General features: G+C 45.0%; 1 protein-coding gene across 8 annotated transcripts in view; it reads right to left on the bottom strand.

Moving 5' to 3' along the window:
* The window catches only part of OTUD7A (OTU deubiquitinase 7A), a 441,745-nt gene that overhangs the window by 237,745 nt on the left and 179,169 nt on the right, over positions 1–24,831 (bottom strand). For all 8 annotated transcript variants that reach the window (XM_037832844.1, XM_037832852.1, XM_037832850.1 and 5 more), the window contains one exon: positions 4,821–4,942. The gene's annotated coding sequence lies outside the window, so the exon portion shown is untranslated. The remainder of the gene's footprint in view (positions 1–4,820; positions 4,943–24,831) is intronic.

Genomic DNA, 24,831 nt, shown 5'->3' with positions numbered 1-24,831 from the left:
AGGAGGAGGAGGAGAAGAAGAAGAAATTCTGCTTTGAAACTATAATATCCACTCCCCTTGAGCCTTTTTGGACTCGAAATTGCAATATCACCCTTGCTAGAATTTCCAGCCTGCCAACCTGCTCTATGGCTCTTGGACTTGCCAGCCTCACAATCGCATCAGCCAATTCCCCAGGATATAAATATATATCCTGTTGGTTCTGTTTCTCTGGAGAACCCTGGAAATCATTTACCACAGGCTTGAAATGACGTCTTTGCCTCTATTTAAATTTATGATGTGTTAGCTGTCCCCTTAGGTGTGCAGGTGGGGACACAGGTTTCCAAGATCACCGTCTGGAGTGCACAAGGCCACGTGTAGCCTTGACCTTGGAGCCGGGCGTTGGCACACGGGCCCGCGTGTACAGCCAGCTGGCTTCTGCAGTCCTTTGCCGGGAGCTCCCCTGCACCCCAGGGGAGCAGTCTCTGGTCAGGAGGGAAGGACCACGAGAATGCACGAGATCAGGGGAAGGAGGGAGTTGGCATGCGAGGAGCACAGGTAGAACTAGGTGCTAAACAGTCATTTCACCCAATGAAGAAAGTGAGGTCAGGACCCCAGGTCCTGAGTCTCATTCCTCAGGGCAGAAGCTGCAACACGGGGTTCTTCCGGCATGAAGGGCACTTCATTCTGGGCATTGTGAAACAAGAAAACCATGGAAGGCAGTGGGAAAGCCCACTGTAGACCAGTCTCAAGAGTAGCTCAAGAGAAGAGCTTCATGTTCACAATTACCGTGGAGCCAGGTGGAGCTGGAAGGCAGAGGGAAGGGAGCTGAGACTTATTGAGCTTCCACTGTGAGCTGGAAACCATCCCAAGCCCTCAAGACTGGGATAACCAGGGTCATCAGCAAGCTCTGGAGAGTTCTTACCAGGTGCCAAGGCCCCGAAACCTTCTCACATGTTACCTCCCTCCCTGCTCACCAGAGCCCTGTGTGGTGGACTTGACTCTTATCACCATCCACCAGAGAAGAGAAACTGACGCAACAAGAGGGGATCCACTCACCGCACATGCTCATTTAGTTTCCTGGCTGCTAAAACAAATGCCATGCATTGGGTTGGCTTAAACAACAGGAATGTATTAGTTCTGAGGCCAACGGACCGTCATCAAGGAGATGCTTTCTCCAGAAGACTTTGGCACTCTGGGGCCAGCTGCCAGAGAGCCTTGGCCCTTGGCTTTCCTGTCACGTGGTCATGCACGTGGCAGCCTCTCCTGGCCTCTCTCTTCTCTCCCGTGGTTCTGTCGCCATTCAGCTTCTGGCTGCTTCTTCGTCATGAAGGCCTTCAGTAATCAGATTCGAGTGTCAGCTGGGTCACACCTTAACTGGAATAATCTCATCAAAAGTTCCTATTTTCAGCAGGTTCACATCCACAGGAATGGATTAAGTTTAAGAACGTGTTTTTCTGGGATACGTAGCTCCAAGCCACCCAATGCACTTACCCTTACATCCAAGACTTGGCACAGCCAGGAATGGACTTGCCAGGCCCTGGGTAGAAACCACTCCAGCTCATGCCCAGCAGGCTGGGATGTGGGGGAGGGCGTGTGTGGGAGGTGTAGGGAGGTGGAGGGTGCTCTCAGCTCCATCTTCAGACAAGGGAGCTGAGAGCACCCCCGGGGAAGGCGAGCTGGCTGCAGTGGAGCCAAACTGAACCCTCACTTCTCTTTCTCCACCTGCTTAAGGAGGAAGAGAGTATTTAACTTTTTTTTTTTAAATTTTAAACCATTTTGGCACCCTGATGGACATACCCGCGTGCCCTCGCAGCCCTCAGCGCCCTCTGCAGCAGCTCCTTGTTTCCCAAGTCCGCAGTGACCTGGGGACCCCCGTGTGCCTGGAACCCTTCAGTGTCCCCATGATGGGAGAGCAAGTGCAAGGCAGAGGGGTACACGCGCCGCCCCGTCACCTGACACACATGCCGGGCACAGACACGGGCCACCCCAGCTGTGCTGGGGGTCCTCCCTGCCAGGGCCGTCAACCCCATGGGAGCGCAGGGCCCCCGACCCCGCGAGGCTGCTGGTGGTGCCCAGCGCCTTCCTACTGGAAAATGGTGAGCGAGCGCCTGATCCTGGGCCTCGTCCACCCAAACCCAAATGCCAGTCTCTGCCCCCAGAGCCACAAAGAGCTGCAGGCCCACATTTTGCAAAGTTTGCAAAATTAAACATGCCCTGTCCAGCATGACATTAATGCAGAACGAGAGCTTTGATATTTAACTGCATTGCACTCATTCCCTCAACTATTGTGTAGCTCTAGGAAAAGGAAAAGGCACAGCCCCTTCCCATAAGCCACACAAGGAGACAAGGTAGAGGATGTCCTGGAATGGAAGCTGCTAAAAAGGAGGGAGGTGTGAGCCTCCAAGGGGGCGATGGGCTGGATGGAGCCGGTGCAGAGGCTCGGGGTCACCTCCAGGTCCGGGGGCGCTGCCTCGGCTCCTGTCTAACCTCAGCCGGCTGGGTGGAAGTCACCCTAGAAAGTAGAACAGGTGTCACCCACGCCATCCCACCCGATGCGAAGCAGGCCAGAAGATGTGCCAAATGCACGTGGCTAAAGATCATTTTTTTGTGTGTACACCAGTTCTCTTTGACTTTTCAGAGTTGTCGGGAAGAAAATGAGGCAAGTAAAGCTTTCAGAGGAAGGGTTTCTAAAACACTCTGGCTAAAAATGTTCTCCAAGGGCAATCGCCTCTTTGAAGACTCAATCTAATCCAGGTCCCTAAGTAGATTCGGAACTAAAATGCATTTTCACAAGCTCTTTTCCTGGTAGATTTTTTGAAATGATCTCAAGGAAGATTCCCTGGCAATACAGCTTAAAAAAAAAAAAAAGCCATGGGGACTGGCTCTAAACAGAAAGAAATCTAATAATCTTCAAATCAAAAGCCTGATTGCTTATCTAATGACTGAAAGGCAAAACTGAAAAACTGATAAGGATGGGAAGGAGTTAAGGGTGCTGGAGAGGGTTAAAAATAACCACCCAAGCAGCAGGCACTTCATCAGTAAGCTCATTCAGTAATGAGCGCCTCCTGTCCAGAGATTTTGCTTCTCTATGTAACCTCCTCACTGCAGGCACCTTGGGGAACCTCTGCTAGGTCATTCAGGTTTATTTGCATTTTTTTGCCAGAGGTCTTATTCAGCTTCTATTGCTTCTGAAAGATTTTAGGAGTAAAAGAGCATCCAGTAGGGGTCCTCCCTACCTCCAATAGTAACTAACAGCTCACATTTACTGAGAACAGACAGATCTGTGGGCTCCCTCCTGAGATGGATGCCTCAAACAATAGATCCTCTTAGCATCCTAATTTTAGTGATAAGAAATTGAAGGTTTGCGAGGTGAAGTATTTGTTCAAGGTCATTCCCTTAATGGAAGCCAGAGCTAAGCTGCTACCTACAACCCCCCCCCCCCAGGTGATCTAATTCCGAGCAGCCTCCTGACCATTTCCTCCTTCTCTTGACCCTTGTCTAATTTCTCTCAACCATGAAAAATGTGAAAAATGAAGGACTACGAACAGGAAAGAAAGTCTGATGTCCTGAGAAGTTAAAAATCCCAATGCAATTCTCAAGGGATGCTAAGACCTCTGGGTGAAAATTAGCGGGGGAAGAGATGTTCGCCTGGTCTCAAAGTTAACCCTGTAGATTACTTACCAATTGCAAAGGATAAAAAAAGTGACTTTAGAAAGGAGAGCTCCGGCAGAAACCACCTCAGTGAACAAACCTTTCACGGTTACCTGTAACAGGTCACGGAGACCTGCCCTGTGCCCACTGATGTGGATTACGCAAAATGTTTACCTGGAAACAATCAGGCAAATCCAGTCCGTGGGTCTCCCTGTGAAACTAATGGTTTAAATTCTTCAAAAATGTGAACATCATTCAAGATAGAAACTAAAGCAGGGTTTCAGTTTAGATTTAAAGGGACATGACCAAATTAAAATGCATGATTCTTAATTGAACGCTAGATAAGGGAACACCAGCTATGAAGTATAGTTTGGTGACAACCACAGATAGTTGAATGTGTACTTTATATTGAATAATATTATTTTATCACTGTTATTGGTGATAATGGTATTATGATTTTGTAGAAGGCAGCTTATGTGCTTAACAGATAAATGCCAAAGTTTGACACGATGTCTGCAATTTACATTTAACTGACTGAGAAAAAAAATTGAACACACATTTATAGTCCGTGTGCGTATGTGCCTACATAAGTAAACAATTGTAAATCTGGGTGAAGAAAATATGGATGTTCCCTGTATTATTGGTTCAATGTTCCTGTAGATTTGAAGTTTTTTGAAATACAAAGTAGGGCAAAAAAGTACATGAAATGTTTGTTCAAAAAGTCATAATCCCAAAGGATCACTATGCTCCAAAATTGACTAGATTTACATTGCATCTTTCTGGACGAGAACTAAGAAGAAACATTAAAAATGGAAACAATTAGTGTTTTAAGATGATGGAACCATCTCTCTTTTTAGGATGCTTGTATAGTACTTCCGAAATCTATCAACAGATAGTAAAGGGGAGTTACCTTAGTAAATTCTGCCCAAGTGTAAATCAAATCACATGCTGGGCACCACTATGGTAAGGTTCTTTTTAAGAAAAATGTTTATGATTCTAAATAAATTCTAATGCCTTAAGAAATGCATTTCAGAATTCTTTCTAAAGGTACTTCAGGGATAGATAGCACCTCATCCCCTGCCTTAGTGATTTCTGGGGAATCTGCTCCCAGAACCCCTATGAGCTCTGTTGTCAGCAATGCTGTACACTGCGGCCCTGCCACTGGGGACCCCATGCACACAGGAACTTACTTTCCAGCCTCCGCAATTTGCTGGAGACTGTGGCAGTCAGGCATGGGAGTCACCGCGGCCTCGGCCCTGCTGGAAATGCTCCATCGTTTCCACAGCAGAAGGTGGGAAACCACACTCTGAAACTGACACAGAGAATAAAAAAGAATGTTCACATTTCCTTCAAATCAAGAAGTTAAAATTTCAATTTCAATTTAAGAATTATTTCTGTATTTTAAAAATTTAAATATTAACCTTATAAGTTTAAAAATGATTTAAAACATTCAATAGGAAATTGAAATGGTCTTGGTGGAGAATCTCACCCCCCAACACAGGATCTTGCCCTTTAATTTTTTTTTTTAGAAAGTCCTTAAGGTTTTATTTTTTTAACAATAGATAAAAGGGGGGGGGGGGTGCTCCAGTCAAAGTCAAAGGCAAGAGTTTTGGAGGGTAGCCCCATCCATTTGGCCTTTCCCTTGATCTTAGGGCTCCGAGAACATAGTCTCATTTTTTTTCCATTTTTTAAATATTTTAAATTCAGTTTTATTGAGATATATTCACATACTATACAATCATCCATGGTGTACAATCAACTGCTCATAGTACCACCATGTAGTTGTGTATTTATCACCCCAAATGATTTTTTGAACATTTTCCTTATACTAGAAAAAATAAAAGAATAAAAATTAAAGTAAAAAAGAACACCCAATCACCCACCCCATCTCACCCTATTTTTTATTTAGTTTTTGTCCCCATTTTTCTACTCATCTATCCATACACTGGAAAAAGGGAGTGCGATCCACAAGGCTTTCACAATCACACTGTCACCCCTTGTAAGCTACATTGTTACACAATCGTCTTCAAGAGTCAAAGCTACTGGGTTGCAGTTTGATAGTTTCAGGTATTTACTTCTAGCTATTCCAATACACTAAAACTTAAAAAGCGTTATCTATATAGTGCAGAAGAATGCCCACCAGAGTGACCTCTCGACTCCATTTAGAATCTCTCAGCCACTAAAGCTTTATTTTGTTTCATTTTGCATCCCCCTTTTGGACAAGAAGATGTTCTCAATCCCATGATGCCAGGTCCAGATTCATCCCCAGGAGTTATATCCTGCATTGCCAGGGAGATTTACACCCCTGGGAGTCAGGTCCCACATGGGGGGGAGGGCAGTGAAGTGGCTTAGCTAGAGAGAGAGAGAGAGTTGCCCTTTAATTTTTAAATGAATGAAGGTATCTGGAGGTGCCTGCTGAGAAATGGAAAAAGACTTAGGGGCTGGCTGTTAGGTGGGAACCAGCACTGTCAAGAAGCGCCCACTCCACACCGATGTTTCAGGGAAGGTGGCTCGTGCTTCCTGAGGGGACTCGTGAACAGAGCCTTGACTCGTGAGATTCCATGAAAACCTCATGTGGTCCATGGGGTCCCTCGGGAGCCAGGATGCACTTGCAAGCCCCCTGTGGAGCAGGGCCCACCCTGTCTGTACCGGAGTGTGGTCCGCAAGGAATATCAGAAGTCAGGGTGATCACCGTGTCTTGGTTCACACGGGGTAGACCGAGCCCCACAGCTGGTAAAAGCATCCCGGCCCCAGGATCCACTCACAGTGCTGTCTGCCATGAGGGATCTTCTGGTTAGGAAGATGAGGCCTGTGCAGAGCAGACAGGGGCAGTCAGCTCACATCCATGTATCCCAACATGGGGTGCCAGAGCCTGACTCTTCCCCCAGATTGCACTGAGCCTGAGCAAAACCGAGGCCCTTCTAGCCTCCTTCCTGCACATTTAAATCCACACATCTTCATAAACATAAGTATGTTTCAAAGCTAATACAACTACTCTCTATTTTGGTGGTTTGTCCTTTTTATAAATATAAATATTGTAGGTCTTGTGTCCACCTTCCCACTTTGAATTGTCATCTGCCTGCTACTTGTATTACCCCTCCTCTATCTTTTTGTAACATTGCTTGATATATCTTTGTCAAGGCATTTGCAGACATTTACAGGCAAATCCAAGTCCCTTTTTCATTGGCAGTATATACAAGGGTGATTCAGCACAGAGGTGACCCCTGTCACAGAGGGTGGAGGAAGGGAGAGGACCTCTGGGGTATAGTGATATGCTAGTTCTTGTCCTGGGCGATGGATTCATGACTATTCATTTTAGTGATTTATTCATGGCTTCAAACTGTTTGCTAGTTTGAAGCTATTATGTACCTAAGAAAAGGCCATGTTCTTTTAATCCATTCCTGTAGCTGGGACCTTTTGATTAGGTTATTTCAATTGAGATGTGACCCAACCCACCCAAGATGGGTCTTAATCCCTTACTGAAGTCTTTTACAAGAGGATAAAGGACACAGAAAAAGCCCATAGAGCTCAGAGAAGCCACCGAGAAGCTGAGAGATGAAGTTAAGAGATGCTCATAGACAGAAGAACCAGAGAAGTTAAGAGAAAAGCCCCAGAGAAGCTAAGAGAGGACCCACAGAAGCTCAGAGAGGAGTGACTGAAGCCAGAAGCTGAAAGCAATGGAACCCAGGAGAGAAGGACCAGCAGACGCCGGGCATGTGCCTTCCCCTGTGACAGAGTCGTCCTAGATGCTGGCAGCCTGTTTTCAGAGTCCAGGCATCAGCCCGTTGATGCCTTGAGTTGGACATTTTCACAACTTTAGAATTGCAAATTTGTAAGCTAATAAAACCCCATTATAAAAGCCAACCCATTTCTGGTATATTGCATTTTGGCAGCTTTAGAAACCCAAACAAACTGTTTACACAGTTTTCAATGCACTTTTTTTGTTCGTATGCTATATTTTACAATAATAATAATAAAAGATTCCCATGCATAATAGCAGAGCAGGACAACAATAAAACCATGAGGTATTTTGAAAAAGCCCAATAAGAAAAGTAGAGGACTCGTCTACAAATACTAGAAACCTTCCCTGAAAAATATAAATGAAAACACAATCACTGGAGGAACAGACTATATTCCTGGACAGGCAGACAATGTCACATTCTTATTTCCTCTCCAATTAATCTACAAAATCAGTAGGATGTCAACAAATTTCCATCATGCTTAAAAAGCTGTTTCTAAAATTCCTTCCTTTGGAAGAAATGTTAAGCTGATATTTAAGAGAAGACCAATGACGCAGACCAGGTGAAGTGGATTTTAAGAAGAACAGACTTGATTACAGCAATAAACCTGTTAATATAAAGCACCTGGAGCTTTTGGACATACCTGGAATTTTCTTCTCCATTCATTACCCATTCTGGGTCCCAACACAGAAAAGGAAGTAGTCAGATCCCAGGCAAGGCAGCCAAGCCCCAGGGGGCAGGCCTGTCAGGACAGCCTGGGGTTCTGGCCCTGGCAAGGCCTGTGGCTGGAATCCGGAAACCCGAGTGAGTCATGCACAGTGTGGATGGGGCCACAGCAAGGGCTGGCGGGGATGCAGAGAGCCGGGGCCCTCGGGGAGTGGCGATCCCATTCAATGGACTGATACATTCTGCTCTCAAGCCAGGGAGACCACCAAGATACCTTCCCGGCCTGTGACTCCGGGTGGGGTTTACCTAGAGGGAAGATTCCAGAACCAGGAACTGTTTTTCCCATGGGTTCAGCCTCCCACTGTACATGAGTGGTGTCACAGAAACCCAGCTGATTATCATGATTATCACTTTTTAGTGTAGCTATCACTTATAAGCCCTTACTACAGGCTAAATGCTTTCCATTATCTCAATGATTTTTTTCCTCCCCAAATTGTATTATGAAAATTTGTAAGCATACAAAAGAATTGAAAGAATTATACAATGATCACTCATATCCTTACCATCTGGATTATTTTAATTCTTGATATTTTGCTATATTCACTTTATCAGATTATCTGTTAATCTATCCATCCATCAACCATCTTATTTTTGATGCCATTATTACTTTTAATCCCAGGAGAACCCTGAGAGTGAAGTCTTCTGTCCTCCAGAGCAATCAACAGCAAGTGGCCTGGCAACACTGGAGACTGGCCCGGAATTGTTTGAATTGAGGCCTGTGTTCTTACTGTGGATTATATCAGCTCCCCCTATTTCCCACACAGGCCTGTGTTCTCTATTTTTTTTCCTCCCTGGGGATTTTCCAGATCCCCTCTTCTCTCCTGGGTCTACTCAACAGCCAGCTCACGAGCCACACTCCTCACGAAGCTTCCCTAGAAACAGCCCTTGGCCAAGGGCTAGACCTCTGTCTTCCCCTTCTCTCCCTTGGGGACTTACAAGACAGGCAGGTCCCACCCCTACCCACCCCCAGGGCACTGGTGTCCCACACATACACAGCATGATCCCTTGGAAGAAAGAAGGATCTCCTCCAACTCACAACCCTTACACACATGCGTTGGGATAGGCTCCTGGAGGATGGCTTTATTTCTTAGAGTCGGGCTTCCTAAAAGCTTTGAGGCACAAGTGAATTTCCAGGAAACGGGCTCTCGTTCTGAGCTCGTCGTTCCAGAACATACAGAGTACTGTCAGTCATCTTTGTCTCTACTATGGGACGGCTGCTGCAATTTTGATCCCAGACCCCTAAGGAATAAAAACTTGCAGACCGACCTATCTAAAATTTCAGAAAATTGAAATTCAAGAAAAGTCTATAACAACTTCAGGAAATAAAGGAGGAATTCTCTTCTTTTTGTACTGTAAGATACTATATGTCCAACATATGTCAATAAAGAATTACATAAAGGGCTGAAAGGCTGAAGTGTGTCTCAGAATGTGAGATCCTCTAGACAGAAATGCAAGAAAATTGCTATTGATTTAAAAACAAGATCAGATCAGGAACAAAATGAGGGGGAAAGGGAAGGTTTCAGCCAAAACTAAGGGAGAGACTAATGCTTCAAACATACTTTAATCCTGGGGAGAACAATAGATTCTAAATTAAAATAGTCATTTTAGACCATTGCAGTTCTGAAAGGTACAGTGTGGCTGGATTAGACTTGTAGGCACTTGTGGAAACATCATCCATAAGAAGAATTTGTAGACACTCTTCATATGCTCCCCGAGCTGCTGCAAGTAGGGCTTGCGGACTGTGTACAAATGGCATGCTTTGGAAGCTTCTGGGTGAGAGCAGAGATGCAGAACTTTGATGGAGAGCGAAGCTGTCCTGGCTGGATTCTCCTCCCTGCCCTTCCCCTCCTTCCCTGGAAAAGCAGTCAAGCCAAGAATCCCGAAGATCTGGGATTGGGGCCAGTCACGTGATCTGCCATTTGTGGGATTCCGGAAAGCCAATTCAACATCCAGGTTCCCAGGATCCCACTGAGGATAGGTGGGGATGGGGAGTCTGAAAATTCTCCAGGGACCCTATGCATCTCCCCGTTGTAAGGTGACATGATTTTAAAATAAAACTATTAGGCAAAAATATAGGCTAATGAAGAAAGCGACGGGCACCCTCCAAAGCCTGACTGCATCGGGGTGCAGAGCAGGCAGCAGCCACTCTGCAGGGTCACCGAGGCCAGCAGGAGGGGGCGCCCACAGGGGTCCTCCATGCAGAATCAGAAGGGGAGCTGGGAGCAGCCATCTCAGCCCCAAGGAGAGACTGCCTACACCCCGGAGCAGACCCTCGAGGGCAGCGAGCCTCTTTCTTCCCTCAGACCCTCCAGGTCCTGGGCTTCTCGGCTCTCCTCTTGCTCCCCACTCCTGCCTAGCGTTTACTGTAGTTTTTCTGTCTGGCACCCCACCCCCATCCCAGTGGCCTCCGCCCATCACAAGCCAAAGTCCCTTCATGCCCCACCTCCCTGGGAAATCTCTGCTGATCATTCACATAGAGAACTTTTACCTTTTGCCAGGAATTGTGGATGACAGGGTGGAAATAAAGTTGACTTATTTCTGCCCCCTGGAACCCTGAGGTGGGAAACAGGGTACATGAGTTTGGATGCCTGTACTGAGCATGCTCCAGGTGAGCAGGTTGGTGTGCAGAGGGACCCCGAGTCCAGAGGGAGCCACAACTCTCTCCATTGTCTGCTGCACGGCTCTCTTCTCAAAGAGAGGAAAAACTTGGCGTGGACCTCAGATGCTAAGTAAGAACTCCCAGAAGAAGGGAGAGGAAGAGCGAGGGAACTGGTGTTGGTGGAGTGCCTCGGGCTAGGCAGGTGTCAGAAGTTCTCCCAGGGGTGCTAAAGCCACAGAGAGGGGCACTAGGAAGCCTTAGGTGCAGCTGAGGGAAAAGGCTCCAGAGACACATGGACCTGTCCATCCAGTGCCCCATGGTGGAGAATTCTGGGCAGAGAGAGGGTGGGACAGGTGGTGGGTGTCCCGGGACTGGGACAGGGTTCAATGTGGTTGAAGTGTAGACTGTGTGTAGTGGGGGTCTGGAGGTGGAAAGGGAGAAGGAGAGGGCACAGAAGGCTGGGGTTGGGAAAAGCAGAATCTTCATGCAGCACCTTCATGGAGAGCTGTGGTCAGCCATGGGTGTTCTGAAGCCAGGGAGGGCTGGGGCCCAGTGGGTGTTTGTGAACACGCTCTGGCAGCATGCTGGACATGGCCTACAGCGAGACATTTTCATGCCCAAACAAAGCATGATGGGGCCTGGGGATGGGCCTGGAGAGGCTTTGGCAGCCCTCAATCACCTCCTCCCCGCCCCGGAATCTTCACCCCCTTCCAGCGTGTCCCACTGAAGCTGGACTCCACTTGCCTTTCTTGCCATCTACATGAGGTGTGCTGGCTCTCCTCGGTGCCACGGGTCCCCAGGGAGACCTTCGCTCAGGGGCTATTCCTGGCTCTGTCTTGGCTGTACCCTGTTGCCCTGCCCATTCCCAGAAGGTTCCAGCTCCCATGCCCACCTGCACCCTCACAACTGGGTGTGGGGGTAGCCTGTGAGCCCTGGAGAGCCCAGGAGGAGGTGAGAGCAGAGGGGACCTCAAGGGGCCACATCTGAGGGGCTCAGAGGGATGCCTTCTGTTGAGGGGTGCAGACCATTAGCTGCTGCCAAGGAGGGAGACACAGAGAGGGTGACCAGAAAGCTGCTGGCTAGAAAGGGATGGGACCCAGTGGCTGGGCCAACTTTGATGGGCAAAGGCCCTTGGGAGCAAATGCAGTGAGGAGAGGACAGACAGAAAAGAGGAACGGGGAGCGTGACCTTGCCACATAGAGAAAGGGCCTTCATGCCCAGGTCATGTGCATTGGGGGGTAGGCAGTTTGTGTTCCATCAAGGCTCAGGAGGCCGGGCAGACTCTTTCCTAGCCCTCCGAGATGAACTATGATTCCTAAAATCGTTTCTGAGTTCCCCAAGGAAGGAAGAGTGCTGTCTGCTCTCCCATCCTCCTGACCCCACTGCCCAGCACCACTCTTCAGCCCCCTTTAAGCTTCTACTTGCTTTACGGTGTTGACGCACAATGCACATTGGCTTTGGCCTTCACCCCAGTCCTGGGGCCAAGGGATGGGTCCAGGAATTCAGAGTGGATTCCTCACTTATCAGGTTTAATGCGGCCACCTGCTCAGAGAGGCCCTCCCTCACTGCCTTTTATTAAGGAGGTCCCCCAATTTTTATTGCCGATCCCAGTGATTACCATAATCTGTTTGTTCACTCGCGTGTGGTCCATCGATCGTGCGAGGCTGGAAGTCCCAGGCAAGCTGTGACAAGAATCTGTCTCGGGCCGGCTAGCAGGGGAGTTAACACATATGGACAAATGCCTGAGGGCAGAGGCTCCGTCCAGGCCCCAATGTTTTATCTTCACGGTTCTGCCGGGCCAGGAGACAAAACCAGTAACCCATGGGTGCTCTACTCCAGAGGGTCTGCAGAACTGTGGCTACTCCCTGAGGAAGTCCCACCTGGCTTGTGAAGCCAGCACAGGTCAACCAGCCCTTGCCCCCTTCCCTTTCCTTTGAAATTCAAAAGCATTTCCACTAGGAACACCCCAACATGACATTTCACTACTTATTGACTTGAGTTTCCTCTGCTCTTTCCACAGGTCATAGTCATGCTTCTCCAACTCCATCGGCAACACCTAAGGGCAGTGCCAGGGTTTCATCCTGAACAAAGACTCCCAGTGCACAGACGAGGTTCAGTAAACAGCAAGGAAGAAATCCCCAAACTTCAAATGAGGTCTGCCAGCCTCCTTCCCATGGTGAAGCTGCTCTGCTCCTGCCAGCTGAGCTCTCAAAGTCGTAAGGTGGATTCTGCTGCCACGACCCCACACTCCCGGTGACGCATGCCAGTGCCACATCCCATAGCTGAGAACACGGCAGAACCCATTTGCCCGAGATCCTGCAGCAAAGCGTCAAGCTTTGCCTCCCTTCCATTTCCTTCTACCCTGTCAATGCCCTTCTGGATTTGCCATCCCTGGGGCCTCCTGGCTGGAAACTGCAAAGGAAAACCACCTCAATATCCACCTCCATCCCTTAAAGTAGAAGTATTCTTTTTATTCCATGTATTCCAAGAGCTCAATGGGGCAAAAACATTGGGGTGAAGTGAGCATGCCCAGCTCTCACTGTGGGGGGCAGTGGGTGCAGGGCAAAGGAGCTGGACAAGGTGCGGCTCACACTGTGGAGTGCGGTGGGTGCCAGGGGTTAGGTGTGGGGGCCAGACTTCTGGGGCTGAAACCCAGCACCGTCATTCATTAGCTTTGCATCTCCAGGAGAGTTTCTAGATTTCTCCATGCCTCAGTATCCTCGTCTGAAAATGAGGATAGTAGTAGAACCTACTTCTGAGAGTGGTTCTGAGGGTGAGACAGCTTAAAACAGTGTACTCGGCACATCTTATTTTCTTCGCAGTTCCCCTCCTCAGCTGCACAGGGGGACCGGGACAGGCTGATCGTGGTGGGTCAGGCTTTCCTCATGGGTGAGAGGAGGAAACACAAGCACCCATCCTTTGGCTCCGTCCCACAATGCCCATCGCGTTCCCTGGGAGAGTGACAGTGGGCATGCTGCAGAGAGGAACACAACCCAGCCTTCTGGTCCCTTCTGTCCCTAATGGCTTTCCCCCCATTCTGGTGCTCCACTTCCTCCTTCCTGGGTGGGGGAGCAGGGGCACCACCTGGGCCAGAGGAGCAGCCCTGCACATCTCCTCTCCCCACCTGCAGTCTCCTCCTGAGGCAGACAGGGTGACTGAGCAAAGCACCAACAGACCTATCATGCAAATTAAAGGTAATCACCCTTGTGGGGGTTTCCCACTGCCAGCTCTGCTCTTCAGGAAACTCAACATGACCACCCATCATCAGCAGAGGCTGCTGTACCTGAGACCCCTCATTAGACCTGTGGGTTCAGGCCCTGAAGGCACTTGACAAAAAGCAAACGATGTTTCTCTCTCACCTGGCTGGGTGTGCTGAGCTCTGGCTATGAGGATGTCCTCCAACTTCATGCTTGAAAGGTAAATTAAGGGTCCCCAACCAAATGGGCAGTGGGTGAGCCCAGGTCGGGGTCAGGAGAGCCCCGGAATCTGGGGGGATGGAGAGCCAGCCAGCGGGGGGAAGGGGCTGCTCCCTTCTGTTTTAGGGGCAACAACATCCACTCACAGGCAGGACACTGACCCGGGGCAGGAGCAGCATTGGGTGTTGCCATCACCTAAGTCAGAGCACCAGGGGACCAAGGCCATCAGTCCGAGCTGTTGGGCCGGTGGATTTGGGGAACAGGGCAGGTGCCAGGTGGGTCGAGCCAGGAGGCTGAGCCATCTCCAGGCTATCCCGGGGCTCCCTGCCTCCCCAGGATGGTGCTGGCGGGATGGCCTCCTCCCAGACTGGGACCAGCGTCTGGGGCACAGAAGCCAGAGTCTGTGGTTTTAGAGCCTCAGGGACCACCGAGGTCATGGGTTTCAGAAGAGTCAGACCTGGAGCTGCTTGGAGTCTGTGCCGGTTTGTATATTTATGTCCCCCAGAAAAAGCCATATTTTTTAATGCATTCTTGTGGGGGCAGACGTATTAGTGTGGATTGGGTGGGAACCTATTGGTTCAGTGCCCATGGAGATGTCCCCACCGAACTGCAGGTGATAACTCTGATTGGATAATTTCCATGGAGGCATGGCCCTGCCCATTCAGCATGGGCCTTGTTTAGTTTACTGGAGCCCTATAAAAGCTCAGACAGAAGACGTTCACAGCTATCTGGAGCTGAGACAGACATTTTGAAGATGGCCATTGGAAGCTGATGCAGACATTTTGGAGAACACCATTTTGAAACACAACCTGGGAGCAAGCAGACTCCAGCCACGTGCCTTCTCAGCTAACAGAATTTTTTCCAGACGTCATTGGCCATCCTCCAGTGAAGGTACCCAATTGCTGATGCATTACCTTGGACACCTTATGGCATTAAGACTGTAACTATATAACCAAATAAACCCCCTTTATAAAAGCCAATCCATTTCTGGTATTTGCATTCTGGCAGCATTAGCAAACCAAAACAGGGCCCGATAGGTGAAATTGAAAAGAGTCTGCTGTGTGAGGTTGGAGCAGAAGAGGACTTTTTTCTCCATGTCTCCAACATGCTGGTTCTTACAAGTTCACGACAATCCTGTGCAACAGAGACTATCACCCCATGTAAAAGCCACCTCTCCTAGGCCCAGGGGAGTTAAACAACCTTCCTACATCATCATTGTTAGGGGCTGAATTGTGTCCCCTCCCCACAAAATGTATGTTAAATCCCTGATCCCCAGGACCTCAGAGTGGGACCTCATTTGGAAATAGGGCCATTGTAGGTGGAATTGGTTAAATTAAGATGAGGTCATTATGAATTAGGGGAGGCCCTTCGTCTAGCATGACTGGTGTCCTTATAAGAAGTGGGGAAATGACAGACACTAGAGATGGAGGCAGAAATCAAAGTACTGCAGCTGCAAGACAAGGAAACACCAAGGATTAGCAGCAAACACCAGAAGCCGGAAGGGGCATGGAAGGATCTCCCCCAAAGCCTTCAGAGGGAGTGTGGCCCTGCCCACACCTTGATTTTGGTGTCTCACCCTGGAACTGTGAGACAATAAATGTCTCCTGTTTAAGCCACCCAGTTTGTGGGCTTTGTTTTGAAAGCCCTAGGAAATGAAGATGGGCTCCCAGCAAGTAAATCCCCTAGGATTTGGACAGCAAGGCCGACATGCCTGCTTTTTCACCATGCCATACTCCAAAATGTTCACAGATGCCAAAGACGCTTTGTCCCCAATTTGCAAAAGCCTTGGTCACACTGTCCCCACGTTTTTTGAAGCCCAGAGGCATCTCAACTGTCTGAAAGGTGTTTCCCTGATACTCACATGGACAGCGCTGTTTCCACCCCACAACACATGCTTTGCCTGCTTGGAACCCACCAGAGCAGCCTAAGGCTCTCCTTTTTCCACCTAGAGACAGTCTGTTCTACATCTTCCTTCTCCACCGAGGAAATTTTCTAACTGTGACAATTACAGCTCCTATTCAAGAGGAAATATTTTTCCTATATTAGGAATGGAAATGGTCCCTTATTCTCTGGGTCTTTGTTAAACTGGGCAATTTTCACATCAAAGCAAAACAGCTGAAACACATTTTCCTTGAACACATTGGCATTTATCAACCTTTGGTACATCTGATGCGGGTTGTTGCCCTGATATCAGGGCCTGTGGACACTTTGGCAGGGAGACCCAGCTCCTTGCTTCCAGATGACCCGACCCCCGCTGTGCAGACAAACCTGGTTAGTGGTTCTTGAAATGGGTTTCCTGGATGTCTGCCACACCACCTGGAGACCTGGAAGGAAGGCACATTCTCAGGTTCCACCCCAGACCTGCTGAATCAGGAACTCCAGGGGTGCTGCCCAGCATGCTGTGCTTTAACATGCCCTCCAGGACAGTCTAACGTACGCTCAGGTGGAGAACAACTGAGTCGGAGGCCACCAGCCATAGAGCTTGGACACTCATCCCCACCAGTATCCCTGTCTTCCCTGTGTCCTCTCCTCGTCCAGTCTCAGGAGCTCGAGTCCTTCTTGTTTCCCAAGGGACCCACTTCTACAGTTACCCTTTTGCTCTCCATTACCTGCAAGCTCCCTCTCACTACTACTTTTTTTCTCCCAGCTTATTCCAACATACCATGGAGTCCTCTTCTTGGAAAGGCATCTTTTGCTTGAGCTCCTGTCCCATAGAGACAACTTTCTCTCTTTCTTCCCAGCTTTGCCACCTTGGTAACATGCCCATTTTGAGCATCACATTCCCCTTCTTTAAAATAGGGGTAGTAGTGCCTGTTAAGCAGATGGTTGTAAGAATGACAGAGCATTCAATGAGGGGATGTACTAAGAGGGCTAATCCCAGCAGGCCTGGAACTGCTCTGAGTTGTTTTGCTGAAGTAAGAGAAGAAGCTGGTCATGGTGTGATATGTAGTGATAAATATTTTTGTTCTGTAATCATGGGTCCAAGGTGAACTGCTTACTGATAACAGTGACACGGATGGTTAGCACCTGGTTTCAGAGTGGAGGTGGCTCTCACATGGTGGGGTTGGTACCCTAGTGATAATGGGCCTATGTGAAGAGCAGGGTAGAAGCAGCCCAGCCAAGACTCCGACTTGGGCTCCTTGGTTCTGAGGTGTCATGTGCACACGTTGGTGGTTCCAAGAGAGAAAGGGCAGCTGGTACAGCCTACAGAGGGAGGACAACTGGAGGGAACTTCAACCTCTCCAGATCTTTTGCTGGGAGGCAACCTTTGCCTGCAATGCAGAGCCTTACTTTTATGCTTGTTTCTGTATTACATCCTTTTCTCTGTAATAAACCAGAGGAAGGCAACATGGGAACTCTACTTTTTTACAACTTTTCTTTGAGTCTGCAATTACTTAAAAATAAAAAGTTAAAAGTGACAAATGATCAATATCTGAATGAAACAGGGATATCACTACAGACCCTGCAGACATAAAAAATATAATAAGGAAATACCATAAACTATTCTACACACATCAGTTTGACAGCTTAGACGAAATAGACCAGAAGAACACAAATCACCACAACCCACCCAATGTGAAATAATTTGACTAGACCTATAATCATTAAGGAAATTATAAGTTTAATTAAAAAATTCCCAAAGAAGATATATCCAGGCCCCAATGGTTTCACTGGAGAAATCTAACAAATGTTCAAAGAATTAGCATCAATTGTACACAATTTCTTCGAGAACATAGGGGAGGAGGGAACACTTCTCAATTCACTCCATGAAGCCAGAATTATCATGGTATCAAAACCAGACAATGACCTCATAAAAGAATATAACTACCAACCAATATTCCTCATGAATATAGACGCAAAAGCCCTTCACAACATATTAGCAAATGGAATTCAATTCAATATAAAAAGAATTATTCACCATGACCTAGTGGGGTTTATTCCAGGAGGCAAGGTTGGTTCAATATTTGAAATTCAATCAATGTAATTCACTATATTAACAGGCTAAGAAGAACAATTATATGATCTTATCAATTGATGAAGAAAACTCATTTGACAAAATTCAATATCTGTTCATGATAAAAAATTCTCAGAAATATAGGAACAGACGAGAACTTCCTCAACTTGATAAACAGCACCTACAGAAATCTACAGCTGATACTACACTTAATTGTGAAATACTGAATGCTTTCTCCTTATGACTGAGAACAAAGTAAGGATGTCTGCGTTCACCACTGTTAGTCAACACATTAATGTAAGTTCTAGCCAGTGATTTAAGGCAAGAAAATGAAATAACCAGCCTATAGATTGGAAAGGAAGAAATAAAACAGTTCCTATTTGCAGATGACACAAAGCTCTACGTAGAAAGTTCCAAGAACCAGCATGAAAACTCCTAAAATTAAGAAGTGAATTCAGCAAGTTTACAGAACACAAGATCAATGTACAAAACACAAGTATGTACTGACAATGAACATGTGGCTACTGAAGTGAAAAATACTCTATCATTTGCAATTACTCTATAAAAATAAAATACTTCAGCATAAATCTAACAAAATATGTACAATATCATATGCTGAATACCAAAAAATATTGATCAACAAAATCAAAGAAGATCTAAATGAACAGAGAGGCATGCTGTGTTCATTGATGAAAGACTCAACATAGTACAAACTTGCCAATTCTCCCCAAATTGATATACAGGTTTAATGCAGTTCCTGTCAAAATCCCAGCAAGAATTTTTGTAGATATAGACAAGGTTATTCTACAATTTACATGGAAAGGCAGAGGAACTAGAATAGTTAAAACAATTTTAAAAAGAAAATTAACATGGGAAAAATCTACTGATTTCTTGAAATTGATTCTACCTGATTTCAAGACTTATTTTATAGTTATACCAGCCCAGACTGTGTGATGTAGGTGGGGGAAGGGACACATAGATAAGTGGAAAACAACAAAGAACCCAGAAATAGACTCACAGAAATATCCTCAAGAGGTGTTTGTTTGTTTGTTTGTTTTGACAAAGGTGCAAAAGCAATTCAATGGAGGACGGATAGTTTTTCAACAAATGGTATAAGGCAGATATCCGTAGTTAAAATCAAAACAAAACAACAACAAAAAAACCTCTAACTCAAAATGGATCATGGACTTAAATGTAAAATGTAAAACTTTAAAACTTTTAGAAAAAAACACAGGAGAAAATCTTCAGTGTCTAGAGCTAGGCAAAGAGTTCTTAGACTTGACAACAAAAAGCACAATCCGAAAAAAGGAAAAATTAATAAACTAGACCTTGTCAAAATTAAAATGTTTTCCTCTGTGAAAGAGGATGAAAAGACTAGCTACAGACTGGGAAAAAATCTGCAAACCCCATTTTCAACATATTCTAGGACCAGTATCTATAATATGTTTTTAAAAAAAACAAAACTCTCAACTCAACAATAAAAAAGCAAACAACCTAATTAGAAAATGGGCAAAATATATGAAGAAACATTTTACTGAAGAGTAAAAAGGATGACAAATGGGCACATGAAAAGATGTTCAACATTATTAGCCATCAGAGAAATGCAAATTAAAACTATAATGAGATAGCACTATACACCTCTGAGAATGGCTAAAATAACAAAAGTGACAACAAATGCTGGCTGGGATGTAGAGGGAATGAATCCTGCTACTTCCTGGTGGGAATGTAAAATGCTAAGGCACTCTGGAAAACATTTGGCAGTTTCTCATTAAACAACCCAAATATTGCTCTCCTAGGCATTTATCCTAGAGAAATGAAAATTTATGTTCACACAAAAACCTGTGCAGGTGTGTTTCTAGCAGCTGCCTTCGTAAGAGCCCTAAACTGGAAAGAACCCCAAACCTTCAACAGGTGAATGGTTAAACCAACTGTGATACATCGATACCATAGAATACTACTCAGCAATAAACAGGGGTGAACTATCGTTATTCACAACCCTTGGACGGATCTCAAAAGAATTACACAGAGTGGAAAAAGCCAATCTCAAAATATCACATACTGTTTGAGTCAATTTATATAGCATCATTGAAGTAACAAAAATCACAGAAATGGAGAACAGATTGTTATGGAGGGGGTAGGGATGAGAGGAAGGTGGATGTGACTATAAAAGTGCAACGTGATGTATCCTTGTGGTAATGGAATGTTCTGTATCTTGTCTACATCAATGTCAATATCCCAGTTGTTACACTGTACTATAGTTTTGCAAGATGATACCACTGGGGGAAACTGGGTAAAAGGTACATTGGATCTCTCTGTATTATTTCTTACAACTGCATGTGACTCTACAATGATCTCCAGAGAAAAAGTTCAATCTAAAATAAAACAAAGTACTAGGTCCACTCCTAGATAGCCTTTACAACTTTGTAAAATGAATCTCCCTTAAATACTGCTTATATCGTAGCACTACTGTCATTGAAACCTCAGGGGCGTTTATTTTGTATTGCATAAAACCTCTGCATGGCTTTACTGGTCTTCCACATTTTAACCTATGCTTACCCGTTCCCCCTAAAAATTTTGAGTTACATAAGGCCTGAATTTGAGGTCCACAGCCCATTAGCAGTTTGACCCTGACAAGTCACTTTTCCTGTGAATTTCAGCTTCCGCATCCATTCCTTGATACTCAACTGTTGTCCTCATACCCAGCTGCATTCAAATCTCCTGGAGCTTGTTCGAAATTAAATAAAGTTTTATTGAAACACGGCCATGCTCAGCTCATTTGTTCACATGTTGCCACAATAGCAGAGTTGAGTAGAGCTGACAGACACCCTGGTCCTCAAATCCATTTACAGAAAAAATTTGCAGACTCTGCAGTAGAATGCAGGTTCTCAATTTGAGTGTGCATCTGAATCATCTGAAGGGCTTTTAAAACACATACTTTGGGCTCCAGCCCTCGAGTTTCACATGCAACAGGTCCAAGGTGGGGTTTGAGAATTTGCTTTTCTAACAAGCTCTCGGGAGAAGGTGATGATCCAGGAATCACACTTTGAGAACCATTCTTTCACAGGACTGTGCCACCTACAAGTGGTCCACACTCCATTTGCACCTCTCCCCAACTGGGACCCACATAAAGCTAATCCTCTACCACATGATCACCTTCTAGAGAGTTGAAGATAGCTATTATTTTGTGCCCCCTCCCTGGAGTTATGTGATATTACGTCTTCCTGGCTGCTTTCTTATTTCCTCAATGCCTTCATCAAGATGTCTTCCCATTTGCTAATGACCCACAGAGTGGTGCCTATCAAGAAAAGCAAACCACCCTTTAGATGCGATCCGGCCTGAAGTATAGAAAAGTTCAACCCCCTGATTCGAGGGGACATGTTTATCCCCTTCTCATTAGTGCAGATTCAGAAACTCACACAAAGCTACCAATTAAACAGCAGCACTCTGTTCCCACTGGAACAGTTGGTTTTGTTTCTTTGCTTTTGTCTTTCCATCGAAATTCAAGGGTCTATTTCCAATGGTTTTGAATTTCATCATGTTAGAGAAAGCCCACCCAAACTCCTACCTATCAGAAGTCAGGTGGCTTCCTTTGTGCTTGGGTCCCCTGCCTACCCCTCCCCACCCAGGCAGACTTTGGCACTTCCTGCCCTGGGTGCTCCCAGTACCTGGTGGACACCTGGGTCACTGCCCTACCTGCAGGGGAGGACCCTGACCTCATTTACATGCTGTCTGCTCACTAGCCAGCACCTGGAAGTAGGAACTCACATGCCACCCCAGGACTTAGCACCGTAGGTGGCACATAGCAGGGGCTAAGTAAAAGCTAGTCAAATAAATGATAATTGGATCCATGGGCCACTAATGTTCTCTCTCTCCTATAGCAGGGTTCACAAACTATGGCCTGTTGTAAATAACGCTTTATCAGAACAGGCCATGTCCATTCACTTATATATTGCTACAGGCTGCTTTCACATAGGGTCTGAGCCGAGCAGTTGCAAAAGAGACCAGAGGGCACGTAAACCCTGAAATATTTATGATCTGGCCCTTTATGTAAAAGTCTGTCAATCCCTGACCTATAGCATTTATACGATGGCTAGACAGGAATGAAGACAGCCTTGCAGTGAACTACTAAAGACCCCTTCCAGGTGGAATGAAACTATTACCAGATAAACATATTCTTTAGCTATGATAATTGACAGATGAATCCTACCTAACCAAAGAGACATCCAGACTACATTGAGCCATCTTTACTACAGGGTTGTCATAGGGTATATACAACAGCAGAATGTTCTGGCTTAAAGGGACTTCAGAAAGAACCTAAACTCCAATACCCTCATGTACAAATGGAAAACTTGGACTCTGAGGTGAAGTGACTTCTCCATGGTTAACAACAGGTAAGTGATAGTTCAGGGACTTGAACCCAACTCGTCTGATTCCAAATGCAGTTTTCTGTTTTACCAATATGCTTTGAGACCTCGTTATTGAATGCATTGTGAAAATACAGATGGATAATGTCCATAGTGTTCCTCTACCAAACTTCTATCCAAAAAGAAAATGAAGTAGGAACCTTTGTTGGCCGCCAGCCAACAATTACAAATTGTGACTGTTTACAGGATGTCCTCCTTTCTCTGGTCAGAAAATTATGTAACAATGGCATTACTGCCCAATTTGCAGAACCAAATTTCTACTTAAAACTCGTAGAAAGTGTTTATTTTATGAGAATCCTTGGGTTACTATCAAAGAAATTTCTCTTAAAAATGTTGTTGATCTTATATAATAATTTTGCTGCACACCTATATCCAGTGCCTTTCCCTGGAATATATAATCCATCTTTTATTTCTCCATCTACCTGGTTGGGAAGGGGCTGAATCAGTTCCTTCTTTGTTTATTCTGATACACTAACATTTTATTAAGCATTTTCCCTCCCACTGGATTACATATGACAGCACAGGTCTAGTTTACAATATGATACCAAATTGTCTCACCCTGAGAGTTGGTACTGTATTCACCATGAGTCTTGCAGCCATTTTTCTATTTTAGGTATTAGGGTATGTATTTTCTCCCTTTGAAATTATATAAGGATCATGACTTTTGATTAAAAAAGTGTAAGTCCTAAATAAATGACAGCACGTGCATGAAATGGAACATAGTGAAGAAGCTAAGGTTTATATTTTGAAGTCTTATATGTGATGGGGAAAACACTGAGGAAGTGAAAAAATTCAGGAGAAAGATCAGGAGAAAAATCAAGAATGTAAAGTGCACATTTAAAGATCAAAAGAAAATATGCTAAAATGTAGCCCAATCTACCAATCTATTTCTTTATCATTCTTGGATTTCTGTCTTGATTAAGAAGACCTTCTTCAATTAATATTATACACATAGTTTTCTAAACTTTCTCCTAGTATTTGTATAGTCTTACTTTCTGCCCTACATTTAGATTTAAAACCCACCTGGAATCTATTCATATACATGGCATATTGTTGGCACTGGACTCTATTGTCTTCCAACATGATTGATTAGGACAACATAAATAAAATACACCATCTTTTCCCTCTAAAATAAAATGCATCTATACTTCAATTTGCTTGCAAAATCTACCTTCTTTCAGTGACTTATTTTTCCATTTTGGTGCCAATGCTATAGTCTTTTGATTTGTATGGCTATATTTTGTATGGTGATATTTTTATATCTGCTACAAGTCCCCTCTTATTATTCTTTTTGAAATATTATTTGCCAATATTTATAGATGATTTTGGCCCAGTTAAAACAAAAGCCTAGGGTATTAATTGAAACTGGGGTATTATATTTTTAAATTAACTTCAAAAGGGTAGATTCTTCATATTTAGTTTTCCCATCCATGAGCATAGTACATTTCTCCATTTATTTATGTGTTTAAATCCTTTAATAAAAAGTCATACTTCTCAGACTTCTTTCTTTTCGAATGCATGCCTATGGCAAAGTACAAATACAATATTTACAGAGTTAAAGGAGATTGGGAGAGGGTATTTCTTTTTCAACATACCTGACATAGTTAGACTTCTTATTGCATGCAGCTGATAGTTAAAAAGAACAGAGCCTTATTGGACAATGGGTGAAAGATATCCTTCAATAGAGGGCATGCAGAAAGCTGAGAATGTACCACCTCCCACCTAATCAAAGAAATGAGAAGTAAAAAACAAAATACTTTTGTTCTTAAATCTGTTCAGATTGGTGGAAAACAAAAAGAATCTCTAACACCCAGTGGTAAAGATGTAGAGAAACAAGCATTCTCTTCCATTTCTGGCAGGAGTACAGATTGAAAAAGTATATAGCAGCATAAATAAAAGTTAAAATGTACATACCCTTTGAATCACACTTTTAGGAATTTAGCCTATAGATAAGAGTTCTAGTATAGAAAAACACATGTATAAAAGCCTCTCCCCACAGTGTGATTGTGAAAGCTTTGTGGATCGCACTTCCTTTATCCAGTGTATGGATGGATGAGTATAAAAATGGGGAAGAAAAACTAAATGAAAAATAGGATGGGATGGGGGGGATGATTTGAGTGTTCTTTTTTTACTTTTATTTTTTTATGCTTATTTTCACTTTTTCTGGTATAAGGAAAATGTTCAAAAAATAGATTGGGATGATGAATGCACAACTATATGATGGTACTGTGAACAACTGATTATACACTTTGGATGACATATGGTATGTGAATATATCTCAATAAAATTGAATTTAAAAAAAAGAAGTAAGTTATGGCTCACACTCCCTTTATCCAGTATA

Source organism: Choloepus didactylus, chromosome 4 (genome assembly GCF_015220235.1).
Source record: "Choloepus didactylus isolate mChoDid1 chromosome 4, mChoDid1.pri, whole genome shotgun sequence".
Classification (NCBI taxonomy): domain Eukaryota; kingdom Metazoa; phylum Chordata; class Mammalia; order Pilosa; family Megalonychidae; genus Choloepus; species Choloepus didactylus.
Note: the sequence above shows the minus strand (reverse complement) of the source record. Positions and strands in the feature narration are given on the sequence as shown.